This window comes from Macaca fascicularis, chromosome 3, assembly GCF_037993035.2.
Source record: "Macaca fascicularis isolate 582-1 chromosome 3, T2T-MFA8v1.1".
NCBI classification, from domain to species: Eukaryota; Metazoa; Chordata; class Mammalia; order Primates; family Cercopithecidae; genus Macaca; species Macaca fascicularis.
The window spans coordinates 74283142-74304628 of record NC_088377.1 but is presented as its reverse complement, the minus strand read 5'-3'; the positions used below and the strand labels follow the sequence as shown (position 1 = coordinate 74304628).

At 43.5% G+C, this 21487-nt stretch overlaps 1 protein-coding gene across 43 annotated transcripts in view; it reads left to right on the top strand.

Annotated features, from left to right (window-relative positions):
• The first annotated feature begins 2144 nt into the window (after window positions 1–2144).
• Window positions 2145–21487, top strand: part of NUPR2 (nuclear protein 2, transcriptional regulator) — a 92705-nt gene continuing 73362 nt past the window's right edge. For 28 of the 43 annotated variants that reach the window (XR_012432427.1, XR_012432417.1, XR_012432408.1 and 25 more), the window contains exons 1-3: window positions 2574–2868; window positions 7970–8111; window positions 12599–12760. The gene's annotated coding sequence lies outside the window, so the exon portion shown is untranslated. Of the gene's footprint in view, window positions 2869–7969; window positions 8112–12598; window positions 12761–17187; window positions 17235–21487 lie in introns of all 43 variants that reach the window. The other 15 variants (XR_012432433.1, XR_012432428.1, XR_012432425.1 and 12 more) reach the window with 6 other exon arrangements.

Below are 21487 nucleotides of genomic sequence, written 5' to 3'. Positions count from 1 at the left end.
GTGATTCATGCCTCGAATTCCAGCATTTTGGGAGGCTGAAGGGGGAGGATCATGTGAGGGTAGCATTTTGAGACCAGCCTGGGCAAGGTACAGAGAACCCTGTCTCTGCAAAAATAACATTTAAAAACTGAACCAGAGGCCGGGCACGGTGGCTCAAGCCTGTAATCCTAGCACTTTGGGAGGCCGAGACGGGCGGATCATGAGGTCAGAAGATCGAGACCATCCTGGCTAACACGGTGAAACCCCGTCTCTACTAAAAAATACAAAAAACTAGCTGGGCGAGGTGGCGGGCACCTGTAGTCCCAGCTACTCGGGAGGCTGAGGCAGGAGAATGGCGTAAACCCGGGAGGCGGAGCTTGCAGTGAGCTGAGATCCGGCCACTGCACTCCAGCCCGGGCGACAGAGCCAGACTCCGTCTCAAAAACTAAAAAACTAAAAAAATAAATAAAAACTCAACCAGGTGTGCCAGGTGCAGTGGCTCATGCCTGTAATCCCAGCACTTTGGGAGGTTGAGGCTGGTGGATCACCTGAGGTCTGGAGTTCAAGACGAATAGGGCCAACATTGTGAAACCCCATCCCTACTTAAAATACAAAAATCAGCCAGTGTGGTGGCGAATGCTTGTAGTCCCAGCTACTCGGGAGGCTGAGACAGGAGAATTGCTTGAACCTGGGAGGGAGAATTTGTAGTGGGCTGAGATCAGGCTATTTCACTCCAGCCTGGATAGCAAGAGTATAACTTCATCAGATGTGGTGGCATGTGCCTGTAGTGCCAGCTCTCAGGAGGCTGAGGGGGGAGAATCACTTGAGCCCAGGAGATAGAGGCTGCAGTGAGCCATGGTTGCACCACTGCACTCCAGCCTGAGGGACAGAACTAGACCTTATAGCTAAAAACAAAAAACAAAATAATCAAACGAAAAAAACCGGGCACGGTGGCTCATGCCTGTAATTCCAGGACTTTGGGATGCCAAGGCGGGTGAATCACCTGAGGTCAGGAGTTCAAGTCCAGCCTGGACAACATGGTGAAACACTGGATGTCTCCAGCCCACAGCCAGAGAGGACCTGAGGCCTGCCAGCAGCCGCGGAAGGGGGTTTGAAAGAGGATTCTGAAGCCTTGAGAGAGCTGCAGTCCTGGATGACAGCTCGATGGTATCCTGGTGAGAGCCTGAGCCAGAGGACACAGCTAACCTCACCCAGATTCCTAGCCCATGGAAACTGTGAGAAAAAAAAAAAAGGTTATTGTTTATTAAGCTGCTGAATTGGGGGCAATTTTTACCCAACAAGAGATAACGATTACAAGGATATTGCTTATTACTCAAAATCACTATATAAAGCCCCTGAAAAATTGAAAGCTGCAACCAGGGAAACACTGAAAATCTCCAAGAACACTGTGTTTCTTCTTGAAGACAGTGAGAAAGCATATACATTTGTTTCCCTTTTAGTTTTGGCCACCAGGAAGCTCAGAGCCAAATTTACGACGCAATTTTAATAATTTTGTAAGCCCCTATAGCCTGCTTATCTGTGTTCTTATTCCTGGCCTTTCATTTTATTCTGACTTTTGGTTTTCTTTGTCCTGATTGTATTAGCTCATCTTTATATTTTTCTATATGATTTGAATTATGGCAAACCACCTCAAATTCAGATTACAGAGAAGCAAGGCATTCGTAAGTTTTTGTTGTTGTTGTTGAGTCTTTCACTCTATCACCCAGACTGGAGTGCAGTGGCACGATCTCAGCTCACTGCAACCTCTGCCTCCTGGGTTGCAGCAATTCTCATGCCTCAGCCTCCCGAGTAGCTAGGATTACAGGCGCTCAGCAATACACTCGGCTATTTTATTTTATTGTATTGTATTGTATTTTTATTAGAGATGGGGTTTCACTATGTAGACCAGGCTGGTCTTGAACTCCTGACCTCAAGTGAGCCACCTGCCTGGCCTCCTAAAGCGTTGGGATTACAGGCTGTGAGCCACCGCACCCGGCCCATAAATCATTTTATAAAAACAGTTTTTTAATTTAGAACATAGTTTTGCACATTAAAAAAAAAGTTTCGCGCAGGTTGAACACAAAGTGCCTACAGGTGGTAGTGGGAAGATGAGGTCATAGGAGTGTGGCTCTAAAGTTCCGAGCATTGGCCAGGGTTGATTTGGATTGGGTCAGAAATATCAAGTGATAACGACGAAAAAGGGAAAAAGGATGGGAATTCGGAGGGAGGGGCCGAGGCCTCGCCCAGTCACCCACAGTAGCATCCTTGCAATGTGTTCCTTGCACCGGTCCCCTAAGTCCCTCCGGCGCCAGCCGCCCGGCCTCGCCCAGCCCCGCCCCTCCCCGCCCCGCCCCTCTCCCTCCCGGGTCCCACCCCTCCCCGGGCCCCAAGCCTGGAGCGCGCCTTGCCCGGCGTCCTCAGTCTCTGCCGGCCATCCGGCGTCCCGGCCGTTGCGTGCTCCGCCCCCTCCCTCCGCGCCAGCGCTCGCCTTCCCCGCCCCGCGGGCCTCACTCGGTTCAGGGCGGTTGGGCCGCACGCCTGTCGGGGCGGGGCTGGAGCGGGCGACCGAGCCAATGGGGCGCGGCTGCGGCGGCGGCTGTTGCGGTGGCTGTTGCGGTGGCGGCTGTGTGGGACCCAGACGGTCTGAGATGGAGGCGGAGGGAGGCGGAGGGAGGCAGCGTCGGCTGCAGCGGCGGAGGGAGGAAGGTGGCGGCGCCCGTCCTGCTGAGAGTGTCTGTGCAGCGGTGGGAGAGAGTAACCGACATGCAGTGTGCGCCGCCGCCGGGATCCTGCTCTCCATCTGCGCCTACCATGTGGAGCTGGAGAAGAAGCGGGACCACGGGCCGTCTGCGACCTGGGACCTGGATGAAGTGCTGCGCTTGCCTCCAGGTAGCCGGCGTTGGGGAGTGGGGCCGGGAGCGGCCGAGCGGGGCGAGCGCGGAGGCCGAGGCCGGGGAGCGCGCGGCTGGAGCTCGGGACTGGAGGCCGCGGGAGGACTGGCGTGGTCGGGCCGGGCGGGGGCCACCCGAGCCCAGGTCGCGGGGAGGAGGTGGCGGTGCCGCGAGGCAGCCGGGGAGGAATGAGGTGGCAGAGTGCAGCCGGGAGGCCGGGGCAGACGGGGAGCGGTCGGGCGGGCTGGGACCGGGCTGGGCGGGAGCGCGAGGGGGCTGCGGAGGGTGGGTCTCGGCCGGCTTGACAGGTTTCTTGGTTCTCGGGAGGCGGGCCGGGGGTGTGGGACCCTGTCCGCCGCACCCGCGAGACCAGCGGCCACCTCTTGTCCCCACCGTCGCTGCAGCCGATGCTCTGGGGCCGGCTCCGACCCGAGGAGGGTTGCGTTTCCCACTGTCTTGGTGATGCTGGGTCAGGTGTTTCCGTGGTCAGGCCTCTTTGTACTCCAGCGCTGGTGAGAATTTGCAGACTTACTGGGACTGTGACATTTGCGGATAAACACGAATTTGACCCTATTCTGGAAGAAGTTACCGGCACTTAACATGCCTGATTTCTTGGATTCCCCCTCGTATATTTCAGTGTGCCAGGAAGGGGGGAAATGTCTGAGTTCGAGTCTAGTTTCAGCTTCATTGGAGTAAAGGACAAGTATGTTGTGTTTATGGCGGTGTTTTAGGCATTGGGATGACTTTTAAACATCGTTGCTTATTAATATAATAGGATACCCATAACAGATTAAAAACACATGCTTTGTTAAACTGGAGCTATTGGTTTGTGTTACTGATCATTTTAGGTTTTTTTTTTTTTTAATGTTGTAATTGGTTTGTCTGTTAGGTTTTATTTTAATGCATTAAATTTCCCTAGGTAAGTTACTTTGAAAAAGGGGGGAATTTACATTTTAAAAGAGGCTGCTTTTTTTTTTTTTTTTTTTTTTTTGAGACAGAGTCTCGCTCTGTCGCCCAGGCTGGAGTGCAGTGGCGCAATCGTGGCGGGCGCCTGTAGTCCCAGCTACTCAGGAGGCTGAGGCAGGAGAATGGCGTGAACCCGGGAAGAGGCTGCTTTTTTTTTTTTATGGGGTGATTAAAAACAAAACAAAAGTCGAAGGAATGATTTCAAAATTGATAGGTTACGATTTTAATAGAGACTATGTCTGATATTCAGATGTTTGTTAACAGCAGTCACATTTGAGCGATTTCTTCCCCTCCTGTTGATTGGTAAATTGGTATGTATCAGAAATGTATAGCTCACTAGTTTATTTCGACTCACATATTGTTGACTACATGAACAAGGTAGCATTGGAGTTTGTCTTGTTATTGGTTACAAACTTTAGGGGGCTGATCTTTCCACTTAGCTTTTTTCATGGACCAGATACTCTTTCTCATTTGCTCTTAAACAAAAATCATGTAGCTTTTTACAGGGGAAATAATTATCATAGGGCCAAATGAAACTTTTTAAAAATGCATTTAAAATGTAGGTATCAGTTTACAGGGGAAAATACACAGATGTGACAAAAAGCTCACATTTGTTGTTGGTTATTCAGACCAAGGTTAATAGGCTGATTAGACTCTCAGATACTCTTTGAGAACCATTGAGTGTATTTTATGCAAATATTTTTGTTATTTCCACTGTCAGAAAGGACTTTTAAACTAGTAAGTACCTTCCACCCAAAGTTAGTTGAATGAATAAATATGTAAGAAAAACAAGTAGCAGCACATTTCAAGTATTTAAGAAACAAGAAGAGCTAAAAATAACTTTTGATCCTAGTTTAATATGGAATTTAAGCAGAATTTTTTACCAATTTTCGATTTTTTTTTTGAAACAAGTAGTCTATAATAAATGGACCTTTTAACATTGGGGCATGGAAAGAGTACTTTACTGTATGCTTAAGTTGTTTTATTTTTTGAGACGGAGTCTTGCTGTTGTTGCCCAGGCTGGAGTGCAATGGTGCGATCTTGGCTCGCTGCAACCTCCGGCTTCCGGATTCAAGCGATTCTCCTGCCTCAGCCTCCCCAGTAGCTGGGATTACAGACTCCCGCCATCATGCCAGGCTAATTTTTGTATTTTTAGTATAGAGGGGGTTTCTCCATATTGGCCAGACTGGTCTCAAACTCCTGACCTCGGTTGATCCGCCTGCCTCGGCCTCCCAAAGTGTGGGGTTACCACGGTGAGCCACTGCGCCCGGCCTTAAGAATTTTAAGTTCTTAAAATTGCCGTTTCTTGGCTGGGCGCGGTGGCTCACGCTGCAATCCCAGCACTCTGGGAGGCTGAGGCGGGCGGATCAACCGAGGTCAGGAGTTTGAGACAGGCCTGGCCAACATAGTGAAACCCCATCTCTACTAAAAAATACAAAAATTAGCCGAGCGTGGTGGTGCATGTCTGTAGTCCCAGCTACTCGGTAGGCTAAGGCAGGAGAATCGCCGGGCGCGGTGGCTCACGCCTGTAATCCCAGCACTTTGGGAGGCCGAGGCGGGCGGATCACAAGGTCAGGAGATCGAGACCACGGTGAAACCCCGTCTCTACTAAAAATACAAAAAATTAGCCGGGCGCGGTTGTGGGCGCCTGTAGTCCCAGCTACTCGGGAGGCTGAGGCAGGAGAATGGCGTGAACCCAGGAGGCGGAGCTTGCAGTGAGCCGAGATCGCGCCACTGCACTCCAGCCTGGGCGACAGAGCGAGACTCCGTCTCAAAAAAAAAAAAAAAAAAAAAAAAGGCAGGAGAATCTTTTGAACCCAGGAGGCAGAAGTTGCAGTGAGCCGAGATCGCGCCATTGCACTCCAGCCTGGGCGACAAGAGTGAGACTCCATCTCAAAAAAAAAAAAAAAAAAAAAATGAACTTTTCTTTAAAAAAGAGAGTTTCGAACCATTTAATAAGCATACAGTCTAAGTATTCTCATAGTTATATATCCTGCAAGAGCTCTGTGTTTGTGCACCATAAAACATCAAGTAGTGTATTAAAAGTATATATAAGTACATGTAAGACTAAAGGTAACTGGATCTCTTTATAGTTTTCAATGTGAATTTAATATGTTGTGACTGAAAGTGATGTTTCGTTGTATAGCTGTGGACATAAAATAGTTTAACTTAGATGCTTGCTAAAGGAGGATGGGTAAAAATAAGATATGCTAATAAGAAGAGTAAATAACTTATTTGCCATCTACACAGTGAAATTATTTTAAGAAATTTGTTCAATTTGATGAGCCTGTTTATAAACTACTTGCAAAAATCAAGTAGTTTATAAACTAATGATTTAATAAATGAATTTACAAATCAACTTGTTTTTCAAGTAGTTTATAAATAGGCTGATCAAAATCACATGTGTGTATATACATATATAATCACATATATTTGTACATGTATAGACTCATTTTCTTTTGGAAGTGGGTAGACAAAATATTGAAAGTTTTTATTTTGTCAACCTGAAAGAGACTTTAAATGAAAGCTGATTATTGGAGACCTCAAGTTAGTTTATTATGATAGTGATTGCCATGTAGCAGTACTATTCCAAATGTGACTGTTTTAGGAAAAGACAGTTTGAGCCCAAAGGAAAGTTAACAGATGAAAAAGATTCCGAAGAAAGTAATCTTCGAGGATCCAGAGTCAGCACGTGGTTTTGGATTGCTTAAACTCACTTTATTCTCATTTCACAATCCCTAAATGTCTTAACCCAAACAGAATAAGGTAGAGATTAATGAGAGAATCTTGAGGGTCATCTGTGTTTTAAGTAAAGTCCTCTATTATTCTGGGGAGGCATAATGATGGGAAGTTCCAGACTTTTAGATTTCTAAAGAAATATTTTCCCCAAATTAGGAGGCTACAATAGAAATGCTGATTTTTTAATTCTACCAGGTACAGCTAATAAAAAGAGTAACACACCACTATCTCCTATCACCATCATTTCATTTAACAAGAGGGTATTTCCATTCAAACAATTTGAAAGAACAGAATCTCTCAGAATAAAAGATCTTTAAATGGGGAATCATTTAGCTCTATGGAAAAGTTTACTTTCAGACCAGCCTGGCCAACATGCTGAAAGCCCGTCTCTAGTAAAAATACAAAATTATCTGAGCGTGGTGGCATACACCTGTAATCCCAGCTACTCCAGAGGCTGAGGCAGGAGAATCACTGAAACCCTGGAGGCCGAAGTTGCGGTAAGCTGAGATCGCACCATTGCACGCCACCCTGTGTGACACAGTGAGACTCGGTCTCAAAAAAAAAAAAAAAACTTTCATGTTCTTACTATTTCCCATAAATCATTGAAAACTCTGCTGCAAACCTGCACCAGCCTGCCAGCTAACATTAAGTCAGCACTCCCTGCCCCCTTGGTTTGGTACACTGAGCTCAAATCTAAGGAATCTGTGGGCTTCCAGCCCTCCCAGTTCTTAAACTTGTAGCCTTATCTTCATGATGCCTCAGTTTCTTGTCTTAACTAGAGATTTTAACATCTACTTAGGGCCTGGTGCAGTGGTTCACACCCATAATCCGAGCACTTTGGGAGGCTGACACCTGGCAGACCTCTTGAGCTTAGGTTTCAGACCAGCCTGGGCAACAGGGCAAAACCCTGCCTGTGCAAAAAATACAAAAGTTAACCAGGCATGGTGGCGTATGCCTGTATTTCCAGCTTCTTGGGATGCTGAGGTGTGAGGATCACTAGAGCGTGGGAGGCCGAGGTCCATAATGAGCCGTGATGGTGCCACTGCACTCCTGCCTGGTTGGTAGAGAGAGACCCTGTCTCAAAAAAGAAACAAATAAACCAAAAAACCCTACTTTGCTAGATGAGTGTTAGGATGAAAAGTGATACATGTATGTTACTGAAATAAAATTTGTCCTCAGTTGTAGCTGTCACCATTGATTGGAGATGTTCTTTTTTTTTCAGTGTTTGATAATAAGTGCCTTTAAGTACAATAAGTTTCTTCTATATACTTGTTTATATATTTGGATATTAATTGTTTTAATGTAGCATATTGCTGACATAAAGATGTGTTCATTTAAAACAATTTTGAAGTTGTGCAAGAGAAACTAATAAGCGGATTTTTTTTTTTTTTTAGATGGAATCTTGCTCTGTCACCCAGGCTGGAGTGCAGTGGCACAATCTCAGCTCACTGCAACCTCTGCCTCGTGGGTTCAAGTGATTCTCCTATCTCAGCCTCCCAAGTAGCTGGGATTTCAGGCACCCGCCACCATGCTTGGGTAAGTTTTGTATTTTCAGTAGAGACAGGGTCTCGCCATGTTGGCCAGGCTGGTCTTGAACTCCTGACCTCAGGTGATCGACCTGTCTCAGCCTCCCAAAGTGCTGAGATTACAGGCGGCATCCACTGTGCCCGGTCCTAATATGCAAAATATTCTATGTAAGTATTTCCTGTATATTAGACCCCCTCTAAGAAGGGTTTCTATGTAAGCATAGTACAAATGATCTGGAAAGGCTCATAGACTTGGCAAATCTACGTTTCTTAAAACTGTAAAAATAGTCCGGTTGTCCTATGGTATATGTATAGGACATATACTATAGGGGATGGGTTCCAGGACCCCTATTGTTAGCAAAATCCTGGCATAGTCAAGCCCCCACTGTGGGCCCTGTAGAACCTGGGTATATGAAAAGTTGGGCCTCCATATATGCAGGTTTCATTCTGCATTTGGTTGAAAAAGACCCACATATAAGTGGGCCTACGCAGCTTAAACCTGTGTTGTTCAAGGATACACTGCATTTGAAAATCAAGTCCACAAAAAAGTTGCCATATTTTACAAAATGTTGAATTACTACCTCCCCCATATCAAAATGTTGGATTATTACCTTCCCTGTATCTTAAAGTGCAATCTATTTACTACCCCATTGAGATAATGAAACTTTTAGAATTAGAATAAAACCTCGAGCCAGACATGTTGGTTCATGCCTGTAATCCCAGCTGATGTGGGTGGGTCACTTGAGTTTAGGAGTTTGAGATTAGCCTGGCCAACACAGTGAAACCCTCTCTCTACTAAAATTGCAAAAAATTAGCTGGGTATGGTGGTGGGTGCCTGTAATCCCAGCTACTCAGGAGGCTGAGGCAGGAGAATCGCTTGAACCCAGGAGGCAGAGGTTGCAGCGAGCTGAGATCACACCACTACACTCTAGCCTGGGCAACAAGAGCCTTAAAATAAACAAGCCGGGTATGGTGGCGGGCACCTGTAATCCCAGGCAGGAAAATCGCTTGAACCTGGGAGGAAGAGGCTGCAGTTAGCCAAGATCGTGCCATTGGACTCTAGCCTGGGCAACAAGAGAAAACTCCATCTCCAGAAGAAAGAACGTAGAAGTATTTACTGCTCTTTCCTTTGTCTGAGATTCACAGGTTAAGTGACTTGCCCAACACAGGTTGTTGTTATCTTGGGCAGGATATCTTGGACAAATTGAGACTTGACACCTGGCTTCCAGAGTCCCCTTTGCACCCTACTGCCTGAGCCTGAAAGTTCTAGATGAGTTTGAACAACATAGTGAGGCCCTGTCTCTACAAAAAATAGCCAGGCATGGTAGCATGTACTTGTAGTTCTAGCTACTCAGGAGGCTGAGGTGGGAGGATCGCTTCAGCCTGGGAGGTTGAGGCTGCAGTGAGTTGTGATCACGCTACTGCACTGCAGAGAGGGCCACAGAGCAAGACCCTCTCTCTCTCAAAAAAAAGAAAGGGTTAAAAGTATGTCTTCTTTTTAAAAAATAGAAGGCCAATATAGATAGATATAATGGAAATTATTATATTGTCAGATTCTTTTCTGTACTCAGCCCTGACAAAACATGCTGTCTTCAACTTTACTTAGTTGGAGACAACTTATTTAGTTGAAGAGAGAAAAGGTTCTAATTTGGGTTCCCTTTATCCAAGGAGTTTCCACTTTTACTATGTATTGTTCAAACCGAAAAGAGACTTTGTATTTAATCTCAGATGTCATTAAGTACTTGAAATAAATTAGATTTCTTGTTAAATTAAGAGCTGCTTCAGGTTCTTAATTAGTAGTACATTCAATAGTCAGGAATATACACTGTTGTTGTTGAGACGGAGTTTCGCTCTTGTTGCCCAGGCTGGAGTGCAATGGCGGGATCTCGGCTCACTGCAACCTCTGCCTCCTGGGTTCAAGTGATTCTACTGCCTCAGGCATGAGCCACCATGCCCAGCTAATTATGTATTTTTAGTGGAGATGGGGTTTCTCCATGTTGGTCAGGGTGGTTTTGAACTCCCGACCTCGGTGATCCGCCTGCCTCAACCTCCCAAAGTGCTGGGATTACATGCATGAGCCCCCATGCCTGGCCAGGATACACACTCTTAATTTCATGGTCACCTGTTACCATGAAGCCATTTTCCAGATACATAAAATCTCTAAATTTTCACAAAACCAATATATAGAGTATGTGGCTACTGTCTTTCTTTTTTGTTTTTTGAGACAAGGCTTCCCTCTGTTGTCCAGGCTGGAGTGCAGTGGCATGAACAAGGCTCACAGGGGCCTCGACCTTTCAGGCTTAAGGGATCCTCCTACCTCAGCCTCGAGTATCTGGGACCACAGGTGTGTGCCCACACGCCTGACTCATTTTTAGTTTTTTGCAGAGACGGGGATCTTGCCATATTGTCTGGATGGGTCCAGAACTCCTGGGCTCAAGTAATCTGCTGGCCTCAGCCTTCTAAAGTGCTGGGGTTACAGGCGTGAGCCACTGTGCCCTGCTTGTCTTCTTTTTCAAGTTGGTCAGTTCTCCTTGCAATGAATGCCTTTCCCCTTACATTTGAACACCTGAGGAATTACTGACATAGAAAATTTCCGTTTCTTTCTCTGTCTTTTTTTTTTTTTCTGAGATGGAGTCTTACTCTGTCACCCAGGCTGAAGTGCAGTGGCTTGATCTCGGCTCACTGCCACCTCAGCCTCCCGGGTTCAAGCGATTCTCCTTCCTCAGTCTTCCGAGTAGCTGGGATTATAGGTGCCCACCACAATGCCCAGCTAATTTTTGTATTTTTTTTTTTTTTTTTTTGAGATGGAGTCTCGCTCTGTCGCCCAGGCTGGAGTGCAGTGGCCGAATCTCAGCTCACTGCAAGCTCCGCCTCCCAGGTTTATGCCATTCTCCTGCCTCAGCCTCCCGAGTAGCTGGGACTACAGGCGCCCGCCACCTCGCCCGGCTAGTTTTTTGTATTTTTTTAGTAGAGACGGGGTTTCACTGTGTTAGCCAGGATGGTCTCGATCTCCTGACCTCGTGATCCGCCCGTCTCGGCCTCCCAAAGTGCTGGGATTACAGGCGTGAGCCACCGCGCCCGGCCTAATTTTTGTATTTTTTAGTAGAAACAGCGTTTTCACCATATTGGCCAGGCTGATCTCGAACTCCTGACCTCAGGTGATCCACCCGCCTCGGCCTCCCAAAGTGCTGGGATTATAGACAATGAGTCACCGTGCCCAGCCTGTCCATGGATTTTTTAAAAAATGTGCTTTGAGCAATCTAAAACGAAAGCAGTCTGCCTAAAATTTATATTCTTATATTTCTACTATATTACAGATATTGATTTTGTGGCGCTATGATTTAATAAGATATTTTAACGGTAATGAAACATTTTATAATTTTGTATATTGTTATTTTCTAAAAAGTTTAGTTATTTAAGTGCAAATGCAAAGGACAGGAGTGATCATATTGAAGCACTAGGAAAAGACTTTGTGGGTAAAAATTTGACCTCAAATATGCAAATATTTAACTTCCCATGTGGAAATAATGTCTTTTTACAAAAGAAAAATGAACATATTTGTTCGCAAGGTGTTCTTATACACACACACACACACACACACACACACACACACACACACACACACACACACACACACACACACACACACATATACACACGCACCTTTAGAAATGGTAACCAGGCCGGGTGCAGTGGCTCACGCCCGTAATCCCAGCACTTTGGGTGGCCAAGGTGGGTGGATCACCTGAGGTCAGGAGTATGAGACCAGCCCGGCCAACATGGTGAAACCCTGTCTCTACTAAAAATACAGAAATCAGCTGAGTGTGGTGGCATGCGCCTGTAATCCCAGCTACTTGGTAGGCTGAGACAGGAGATTGCTTGAACCTGGGAGGCAGAGGTTGCAGTGAACCTAGATTGCACCATTCTACTCCAACCTGTGCGACAGAGCGAGACTCTGTCTCAAAAAAAAAAAAAAAAAAGAATATGGTAACCAATCTATATTCTTTTTAGGTGATCTTTGAAAAACAAAAGCAAATCTATCTGCAAACACATCTAGGTGGGGCAAGAGTGTGTGAAAATGAGACATTAATTAAGATTGATTGTTGGAATAAGTGATGTAGAAAGTAGACAAAGTCCCTTCCACAATTTTGATGAAAGTTCTTTCAATTTGTTTCATCACTCAGCTTAATAAGAAATAAAATTGAAAATAATTTACACTGTCTTACTATTTACATTTTACTAACTCCATATGTGTAGAAGTGTAAGGGATTTTTAGAAGAGAAACAAGGTTGAGACTTTTAAACCTGAATTTGGATAAAAGATGAATCTTCAAAAGTATTGATAATTTTGGAAAATAATTTTTAAGAAGGGCATGACAGCCAGTGATTATCTAGTTAGGCAATTTGTTGCCAGGGATTGTGAAGCTTTACTATAAAAACTATAGGATGAACAATGAATCCTTGATGCTGAGATTTTATTTGTCTTCTTTTTTAATAGATGGACATTGTACCACTGATTACCAAAGCAGACACGATTTCTAAACATGATTTACAGATGTTTAAGAGTAAGATAATGAGTGAATTGATTAGCAATGGCGTCCAGAAATATCAGCTCCCAGCAGATGAAGAAACTGCTGCTCAAGCGAACTCCTCAATTAATGTAAGTTTCAGGAACAATATCTGACAAAGAGGCTATAAATGAGTGTTTCTCCAGAATCTAGTGTGAGAATTTTACATTTTCTTCATTTTGAAAAGTTTCTGCTGAGAATTGATTCTTTGTAAGCAGATTTATTTAGATTTAATTCAAACACCGTGTTCCTCAAGGATACTGGCCTATAATTTTCTTCTTGGAAGTATATTTTCTTGCTTTGATATCAAGGGGATGCTGCCTCATAAAATGACTCTGAAGGTGTTACCTCTTTTTTCTATTTTTTCAAAGAATTTGAGGATGTTTTATATTAAAATTTCTTTGAATGTTTGGTAGAATTTACCCATGAAGTAATCTGGTCCTACGCTATATTTTGGAGTTTTGAAAAATTACTTCTTTAGTTTCTCTATTTGTTATTGGTCTCTTTAAACTCTCCATTTATTCTCCATTCAGTCTTGGTAGGTTATATCTTTCTAGTCATTTCACCATTTCTTCCAAGTTGTCAAATTGGTTGATTTATAATTATTCATAATAGTCCAGTATAATTCTGTTTATTTCTGTAAGAAATAAATTTCTTTTTTTTTTTTTTTTTTTTTTTTTTTTGAGACGGAGTCTCGCTCTGTCCCCCAGGCTGGAGCGTAGTGGCCGGATCTCAGCTCACTGCAAGCTCCGCCTCCCGGGTTTACGCCATTCTCCTGCCTCAGCCTCCCGAGTAGCTGGGACTACAGGCGCCCGCCACCTCGCCCGGCTAGTTTTTTGTATTTTTTTTTTTTTTTTAAGTAGAGACGGGGTTTCACAGTGTTAGCCAGGATGGTCTCGATCTCCTGACCTCGTGATCCGCCCATCTCGGCCTCCCAAAGTGCTGGGATTACAGGCTTGAGCCACCGCGCCCGGCCAAGAAATAAATTTCTGTAATAAGTTGTAATATCTTCTCTTTCATTTCTTGTTTTATTAACATGTTCTCTATTTTTGCCCTTAGTCAAGGTAAGGGCTTTGATTTTGATTTTTTTTTCCCAAAATCAACTCAGCTTAATTGATTTTTTTTTGTTTTATTTTTTGAGATTCTCACTCTGTTGCCCAGGCTGGAGTGCAGTGGCACAATCTTGGCTCACTGTAACCTCCAGCTCCCGGATTCAAGCGATTCTCCTGCTTCAGCCTCCTGAGTAGCTGGGATTACAGGAGCGTGCCACCAGGCCTGGCTAATTTTTGTATTTTTAGTTCAGACAGGGTTTCACCATGTTGGCTGGGCTGGTCTCAAACTCCTGGCCTCAAGAGATCTCCTGGGATTACAGGCATGAGCCACCGTGCCTGGCCGATTAAAATTTTTTTTATTCTCTATTTCATTTATTTATGCTCTAATCTTTGTTATTTCTTTCCTTCTGCTAATTTGTTTTTTTTTTTTTTTTTTTTTTTTTTTTGGTGTAAGGTTAGGTTGTTTATTTGAGGTCTTTTTGGTTTTTTTTGAGATGGAGTCTCCCTCTGTCACCCAGGCTGGAGTGCAGTGACGCAATCTCGGCTCACTGCAACCTCCGCCTGCCAGGTTCAAGCAATTCTCCTCCCTCAGCCTCCTGAGTAGCTGGGACTACAGGCATGCACCACCATACCCAGCTAATTTTTTTGTATTTTTGGTAGAGACGGTGTTTCACCATGTTAGCCAGGCTGGTCTTGAACTCCTGACCTCAGGCAATCCACCTGCCTCGGCCTCCCAAAGTGCTGGGATTACAGGCATGAGCCACCATGCACAGGCGAGATCTTTTTTTAAGAGATGTAGGTATTTACTACTATAAACTTCCTTTGTTTTTTATTTTAGATTCAGAGGGTGTAAGTGCATATTTGTCAAATAGATATATTGCATAATGGTGAGGTTTGGCTTCTAGTGTAACTATCCTGAGATAGTAAACTTTGTACCCAACAGATCATTTTGGTTTTTGTTTTTTTTTTGAGACATGGTCTCACTCTGTTGTCCCAGCTGGTGTGCAGTGCCGTGATCACATCTCACTACCAGTAGATAATTTTTTGACCATCAACCTCCTGCCAATCTCTGCCTTTTGGAGTCTTGTTATCTATTGTTTACATCTTTATGTCCTTGTGTACTCATTGTTTAGCTCCTGCTTATGAGAACATGTGGTACTTGATTTTCTGTTTCTGAGTGATTTCACTTAGGATTATGGCCCCCAACTCCATCCATGTTACTGCACAGAGCATGATTTCTTTTTTTTATGGCTGCGTAGTATTTCATGGTGTAGATGCACTACATTTAAAAATTCCAGTCAACTGTGTTTTTTTTTTTTTTTTTTTTTTTTTGAGACGGAGTATCGCTCTGTAACCCAGGCTGGAGTGCAGTGGCCAGATCTCAGCTCACTGCAAGCTCCGCCTCCCGGGCTTACGCCATTCTCCTGCCTCAGCCTCCCAAGTAGCTGGGACTACAGGCGCCCGCCACCTCGCCCAGCTAGTTTTTTGTATTTTTTTAGTAGAGACGGGGTTTCACCGTGTTAGCCAGGATGGTCTTGATCTCCTGACCTCGTGATCCACCCGCCTCGGCCTCCCAAAGTGCTGGGATTACAGGCTTGAGCCACCGCGCCCGGCCCAGTCCACTGTTAATCGACATTTAGGTTAATTCCATGACTTTACTATTATGAGTAGGAATGTAATACACATATGAGTGAAAGTGACTTTTTTATGTAAGGTTTACTTTCAGGTAGATGCCTAGTATAATCACTGGGTTAAATGGTAGCTTTATTTTTAGTGCTTTGAGAAATCTCTATATTGTTTTTCATAGAGTTTATGCTAATTTATGGTCCTACCAACAGTGAATAAGCATTCATTATTCTCTGCATCCACACCAACATCTGTTGTGTTTGCAGTAATAGCCATTCTGACTATGTAAGATGATATTGTGTGTGTGTGTTTGTGTGTGTGTGTGTGTGTGTTTGAGACAGTCTTGCTCTGTCACTCAGGCTGGAGTGCAGTGAAATGATTTCAGCTCACTGCAACCTTCACCTCCTGGGTTCAAGCGATTCTCCTGCCTCAGCTTCTGGGGTAGCTGGGATTACAGGTGCTCACAACCAAGCCCAGCTAATTTTTGTATTTTTAGTAGAGTTGGGGTTTAACCTTATTGGTCAGGCTGTTCTGAAACTCCTGACCTCAGGTGATCCACTCGCTTTGGCCTCCCAAAGTGCTGGGATTATAGGTGTGAGCCACTGCGCCCGGCCTTTATTGTGGCTTTAATTTGCATTTCTCTGATGATTGGTGATGTTGAGCAAGTTTTCATGTTTGGTGGCCACTTGTATGTCTTCTTTTGAGAAATGTCTGTTCATATCCTTTGTGGTCTTTTTAATGGGGTTGTTTATTCTTGGTTGTTGTTGAGTTGTTTGTGTTCTTTGTAGATTCTGTGTATTAGTCCTTTTTCAGATGCAAAGTTTGCAAATATTTTGTTCCTGTTGTGTAGATTGTCTGTTTACTCTGTTGATTATTTCTTTTGCTGTGCTCTTTAGTTTAAGTCCCATTTGTGTATATTTGGTTCTGTTGCATATGCTTTTCAGGACTAATTTATGAATTATTTGCCTAGGCCAATATCTGGAAGAGTTTTTCCTACATTTTCTTCTAGGATTTTTATAGCATCTAGTGTTTCATTTAAGTCATTAATGCATATTGAGTTAAAGTTTGCATATGATAAGAGATGGGGATTCAGTTTCATTCTTTTGCCTATGGGTAGCCAGTTTTCGCATCAACATTTATTAAATAGAATGCCCTTTCCCCATTGTTTATTTTTGCCAACTTTATCAAAGATCACTTGGATGTAGGCATGTGGCTTTATTACTGGTTCTTTATTCTCTTTTCTTTCAGTTTTTTTCTCCCTTTTTTAGATGTATCCTTCCTAGCAATGGACTCTTTATTCTGTTCCATTAATCAATCAGTCTGTTTTTGTACCAATGCCATACTGGTTTATTTAGTGTTGCATTATAGTATAATTTGAAGTCAGACGCATGATGCCTCTGGCTTAGTTCTTTTTGCTTAGGATTACTTTGGCTATTTAGATGCATTTTTGGTTCCATATGATATTTAGGATTGTTTTTTTCTAATCCTATAAAAAATGTTATTGGTAATTTGATAGGAATTGTGGTGAATTTTTAGGTTGCTTTGGTTAATATGGTCTTGGTAATGTTATTGATTCTTCCAATCGAAAAATTTCATAAATTTTTGGAATAGTTTCAGTAAGACTGATACCAGCTCTTCATTGCACTTCTGGCAAAATTTGGCTGTCAACCCATTTGTTCTTGTTTTTTTGTTTGTTTGTTTGAAATTATTTTATTACTGAGTCTATTTCATTACTGAGTCTATTTTATTACTGAGTCTATTTAGGATATCTATTTTTTTTCTGGTTCAGTCTTAAGAGGTTGTATGTTTCCAGGAATTTATCCATTTTCTTTTTTTTTAAGGAATATGAAACCATTATTGACAGCTGTTCACCAGTATTTACAATAAGGTAAACAACATACAGTTGGATAACATTCTCATTACCACAAAGTTGTTTTTCCTGGCTTTTACTAAACCAGTAAAGCAAATGCTGAAAAGATTGCGTCTACATGTAAGGAATGAGTTCGGGTAAAGAAAAACATGTAAGTCTTTTAGTTTACTTTTGTAATTTAAGCCATGAAGAGGACTTTTTTTTTTTTTTTTTTGAGACAGAGTCTCGCTCTGTTGTCCAGACTGGAGAGCAGTGACGCCATCTCAGCTCACTGCATTATCTGCCTCCCGGGTTCAAACTGTTCTCTAGAAGAGGCCATTTTTTATTGCAGACTTGAAGAGCTATTATTCACTGGCTCCAAGCTGCTCTGGGTTGAAGGTCTGCGGCATCTCGCCCTGTGCGCCTCAAGCTCGAGCCACATCTGAGCAGGGAGGGATAAATTTAACGATTTTATCTAGGTTTTCTAGTTTGTATGCATAGAGATATTATATTAGTTTCTGATGATCTTTTGTTTTCTGTGGTATCAGTTGTAATGTCACTTTTATCACTTCTGATTGTGCGTGTGCTTACTTGAATCTTCTCTGTTTTTTCTTGGTTAATCTAGCTAGCACCACATCAATTTTCTTTCTTTTCTTTTCTTTTTTTTTCTCTGAGACAGTGTTTCACTTTGTTGTCCAGGCTGGGGTGCACTGGCATGATCTTGACTCACTACAACCTCTGCCTCCCAGGTTCAAGCAATTGTTATGCCTCAGCCTGCTGAAGCTGGGATTACAGACACCTGCCCCCATGGCCAGCTGATTTTTTGTATTTTAGTAGAGACAGGGTTTCCCCATCTTGCCCAGGCTGGTCTCCAACTCCTGAGCTCAGGCAATTCACCTGTCTCGGCCTCCCAAAGTGGTAAGATTACAGGCATGAGCCACTGTGCCTGGCCTAGCACCATATCAATTTTTTTATCTTTTCAAAAAACAAAACAGGTTTTTTGAACGAACACAGGTAAAAAAATAAAGAAAATTTAAATAAATAAGAGGTCAAGAAATAGGAAATTATGTAAAGCAACCCAACTTATGAGTTGTAGGCATTCCTGAGAGAGAAGAGGAGAAGGTAAAAAGATTGGAAACATATTTGAGGGAATAATCAGAAAAACTCTCTTGGCCTTGCTAGAAAGGTACACATCCAGATGCAAGAAGCTCAGAGAACACCTGGAAATACTTTGCAAGATGAACTTCACCAGACTATCTAAAGTCAACTAGAAGGAAAATACTCTGAAAGAAGCAAGAGAGAATTTTCAAATCACCTATAAAGGAAATCACATTAAACTAACTACAGACTTCACAGAAGAAACTTTACAAGCCAGAAGGCACTGGGATTCTATTTTCTGTCTGTCTTCTGCTTAGTCTAGCCTATTATTCAAGCTTTCAACTGTAAATCGGTCCTTCAGTGTGTTTTTCGTTTCTAGAAATTCCATTCTTTTAATTTAAAGATATCTGTACTTAATTCACATTCTGCATTGTTCTGATATCTTTGTGATGATTTTCAGTCTTCTTTTGGATCTCATTGAGCTTCCTTATCCATATTTTGAATTCATTATCTTTCATTTCAGAATTGTCATTTTGGTTGGTTAGGATCCATTGCCAGAGAGCTAGTGCGTCCTTTGGTAGTGTCAAAACATTCTGCTTTTCTTTTTTTTTTTTTTTTTAAATTCATGATGCCAAAGTTCTTATGATGGTTTCTTCTCATCTGGGAAAGTTGTCACTTCTTGTTTTTGAATTTACTTTAATTTAGATGGGGCTTTCCCCCCTTGTGGGTGTAACTATAACATCTATTGGGTAGGGGGCTTTGGCTTTGTTTCTTTAGCCCTGTGCCCTTCTGTCAGTAGACTTTTTATTGTTTTGTGCCCTTTAACCTCCATGCCAGTAAGTGGCACTTATGAGTAAGAGCCAGCTATGGCAGAAGCAGATGGTGTGTGTTTGATCTTTGTTTACTGTGATTTCGTCTCTGTTGTTTCAGGTGATAGGCTGGTCTATGTAATGCCTAGACTCTGAGTTGCCTGTTCAGCCCAGGGGGGAAGACAAAGCTGGGCAGAGCTGGACCACAAAGCTGACCCACCAACATCTCAAGATGAACGTGAACAGTAGCCTTTACAGGGGTGGCTGGGGTATCTCCTGTTGAAATGCTCACAGGTCTCTGTAGGGAGGGAGGAGCTGTACCAGCTCTGCCTCCTATGTAGGTAGGAACATGATCTGTTTCCCTATCCTACCCCTGTCCCACAGAGCTCATGACTGTTAGTTCAGACAGACACTGTCATCTACCTCCAGGTCATAATGTAGCCAAGAGCCATTGAAAATGCCTGTCTGATGACTCTTCATAGTAGCAACCTCAGGGTAGGACCTCTTCCCTCAGCCCAATAGACAGCCCTGTGGCTTGCCTATTCTCTCATGCAGGAACGCTGCTACTTTGTGTACACAGGGGAAGCAGCTTCACCTTTCAGCACAGGAGGGTGGGTTTCAGCTGCTGTAGTGTCGGCCGCCTGGGTCAGCACAGCCTTAGTCTCTAGAGGGAGTGATCAGGTGCCAGTGGTGGACTGGGCTAGCCATTTTCTTGATTCTCAGATCCCAAATGGTGTTCTGGATGGTATGCATAAGTACTGGAGGGACTGGATCAGAAACTGGCTGGCATATGTGTCCTCAGGTACCCAGGGTTCAGATGCTGGCTGTGATAGAGAGGGGCAGGCTGGCCCCCACACAACTGGCAGAAAACTTAGGCAGGGGCAGGAAGAATGCTCAGGCAACTGCAGAATGCTAAAGCGACAGCAGTGCCAGGGCTGATTGCAAGTACCTGGGGCTGGGCTCTCAGAAGAGTGCCAGGCCACAGCTGAAATGATCAGATGGGAACATTGTTCTTAATTCTTCTTTGAGACAGAGTTTTACTCTTGGTGCCCAGGCTGGAGTGCAATGATGGGGCCTCAGCTCACTGCAGCCTCTGCCCCCAGGGTTCAAACAATTCTCCTCCCTCAGCCTCCTGAGCAGCTGGCATTACAGGCACCTGCCATCACACTGGCTCATTTTTTTATTTTTAGTAGAGATGGGGTTTTGCCACATTGGCCAGGCTGGTCTTGAACTCCTGACCTCAGGTGATTTGCCTGCCTCAGCCTCCCAGAGTGCTGGGATTATAGGCGTGAGCCACTGCACCCAGCCTGTCCTTTATTCTTAAAGGACAGTTTTTTGGGGGTAAAGTATTCATTTTGGTCTTTCTCTTTCTTCCAGTACATTGAATTATCCCATGGTTTCTTCACCTGCAAGATTTCTGTTGAGATATCCATTGATAGTCTTATGCAGGCTCCCTTATATGGGACAAGATGTTTTTCTCTTGCTGCTTTCAGAATTCTCTTTGTGATATAGGTCAGAATATACAAAGATTCAGTTTGCAAAATGAGTAATTTCTTTTTTTTTTTTTTTTTTTTTGAGATCTGGTCTCACTCTGTTGTCCAGGCTGGAGTGCAGTGGCAGTGATCTTGGCTCACTGCAAGCTCTGCCTCCTTCTGAGATTTCTATAATGCGTACATTGGTTTTCTTGACGATTTTCTGTAAGTTCCATAGGCTCTCTTCACTTTTTCCATCCTTTTTGTTTTTGTTCATCTAATAATAATTTCAAATAATTTGTTTTAGAGTTCACTCGTTCTTTCTTCTGCTTGAGTCTTGCATTGAAGCTGTCCACTAAAATTCTCAGTGCAATTATTTTACTTCGTAGAGCCAGAATTTTTGTGTGTTTTTTATTTCTTTATTGAACTTCTAATTTTGTTCATGTGTTGTTTTCCTGATTTCATTTTGTCATTTATCTGTATTTGCTTGAAGCTTATTTAGCTTTTTTTTTTAGACAATGATTTTGAATTTTGCCGGGTGTGGTGGCTCACACCTGTCATTCCAGCACTTTGGGAAGCCGAGGTGTGTGGATCACCTGAGGTCAGGAGTTTGAATCTAGCCTGGCCAATATGGTGACACCCCGTCTCTACTAAAAATACAAAAACTAGCTGAGCATGGTGGTGCGTGCCTGTAGTCCCAGCTACTTGGGAGGCTGAGACAATATCGCTTGAACTTGGGAAGTGGAGGTTGCAGTGAGTTGAGATCACACCACTGTACTCCAGCCTGGGTGATAGAACGAGACTCTTGTCAAAACAGACAAACAAACAAACGTAATTATTTTGAATTTTTTTCAAGTAGCACATGGATCTTCATTATTTTAGGGCCTGTTAATGGCTCTATGTTGGGGATTTT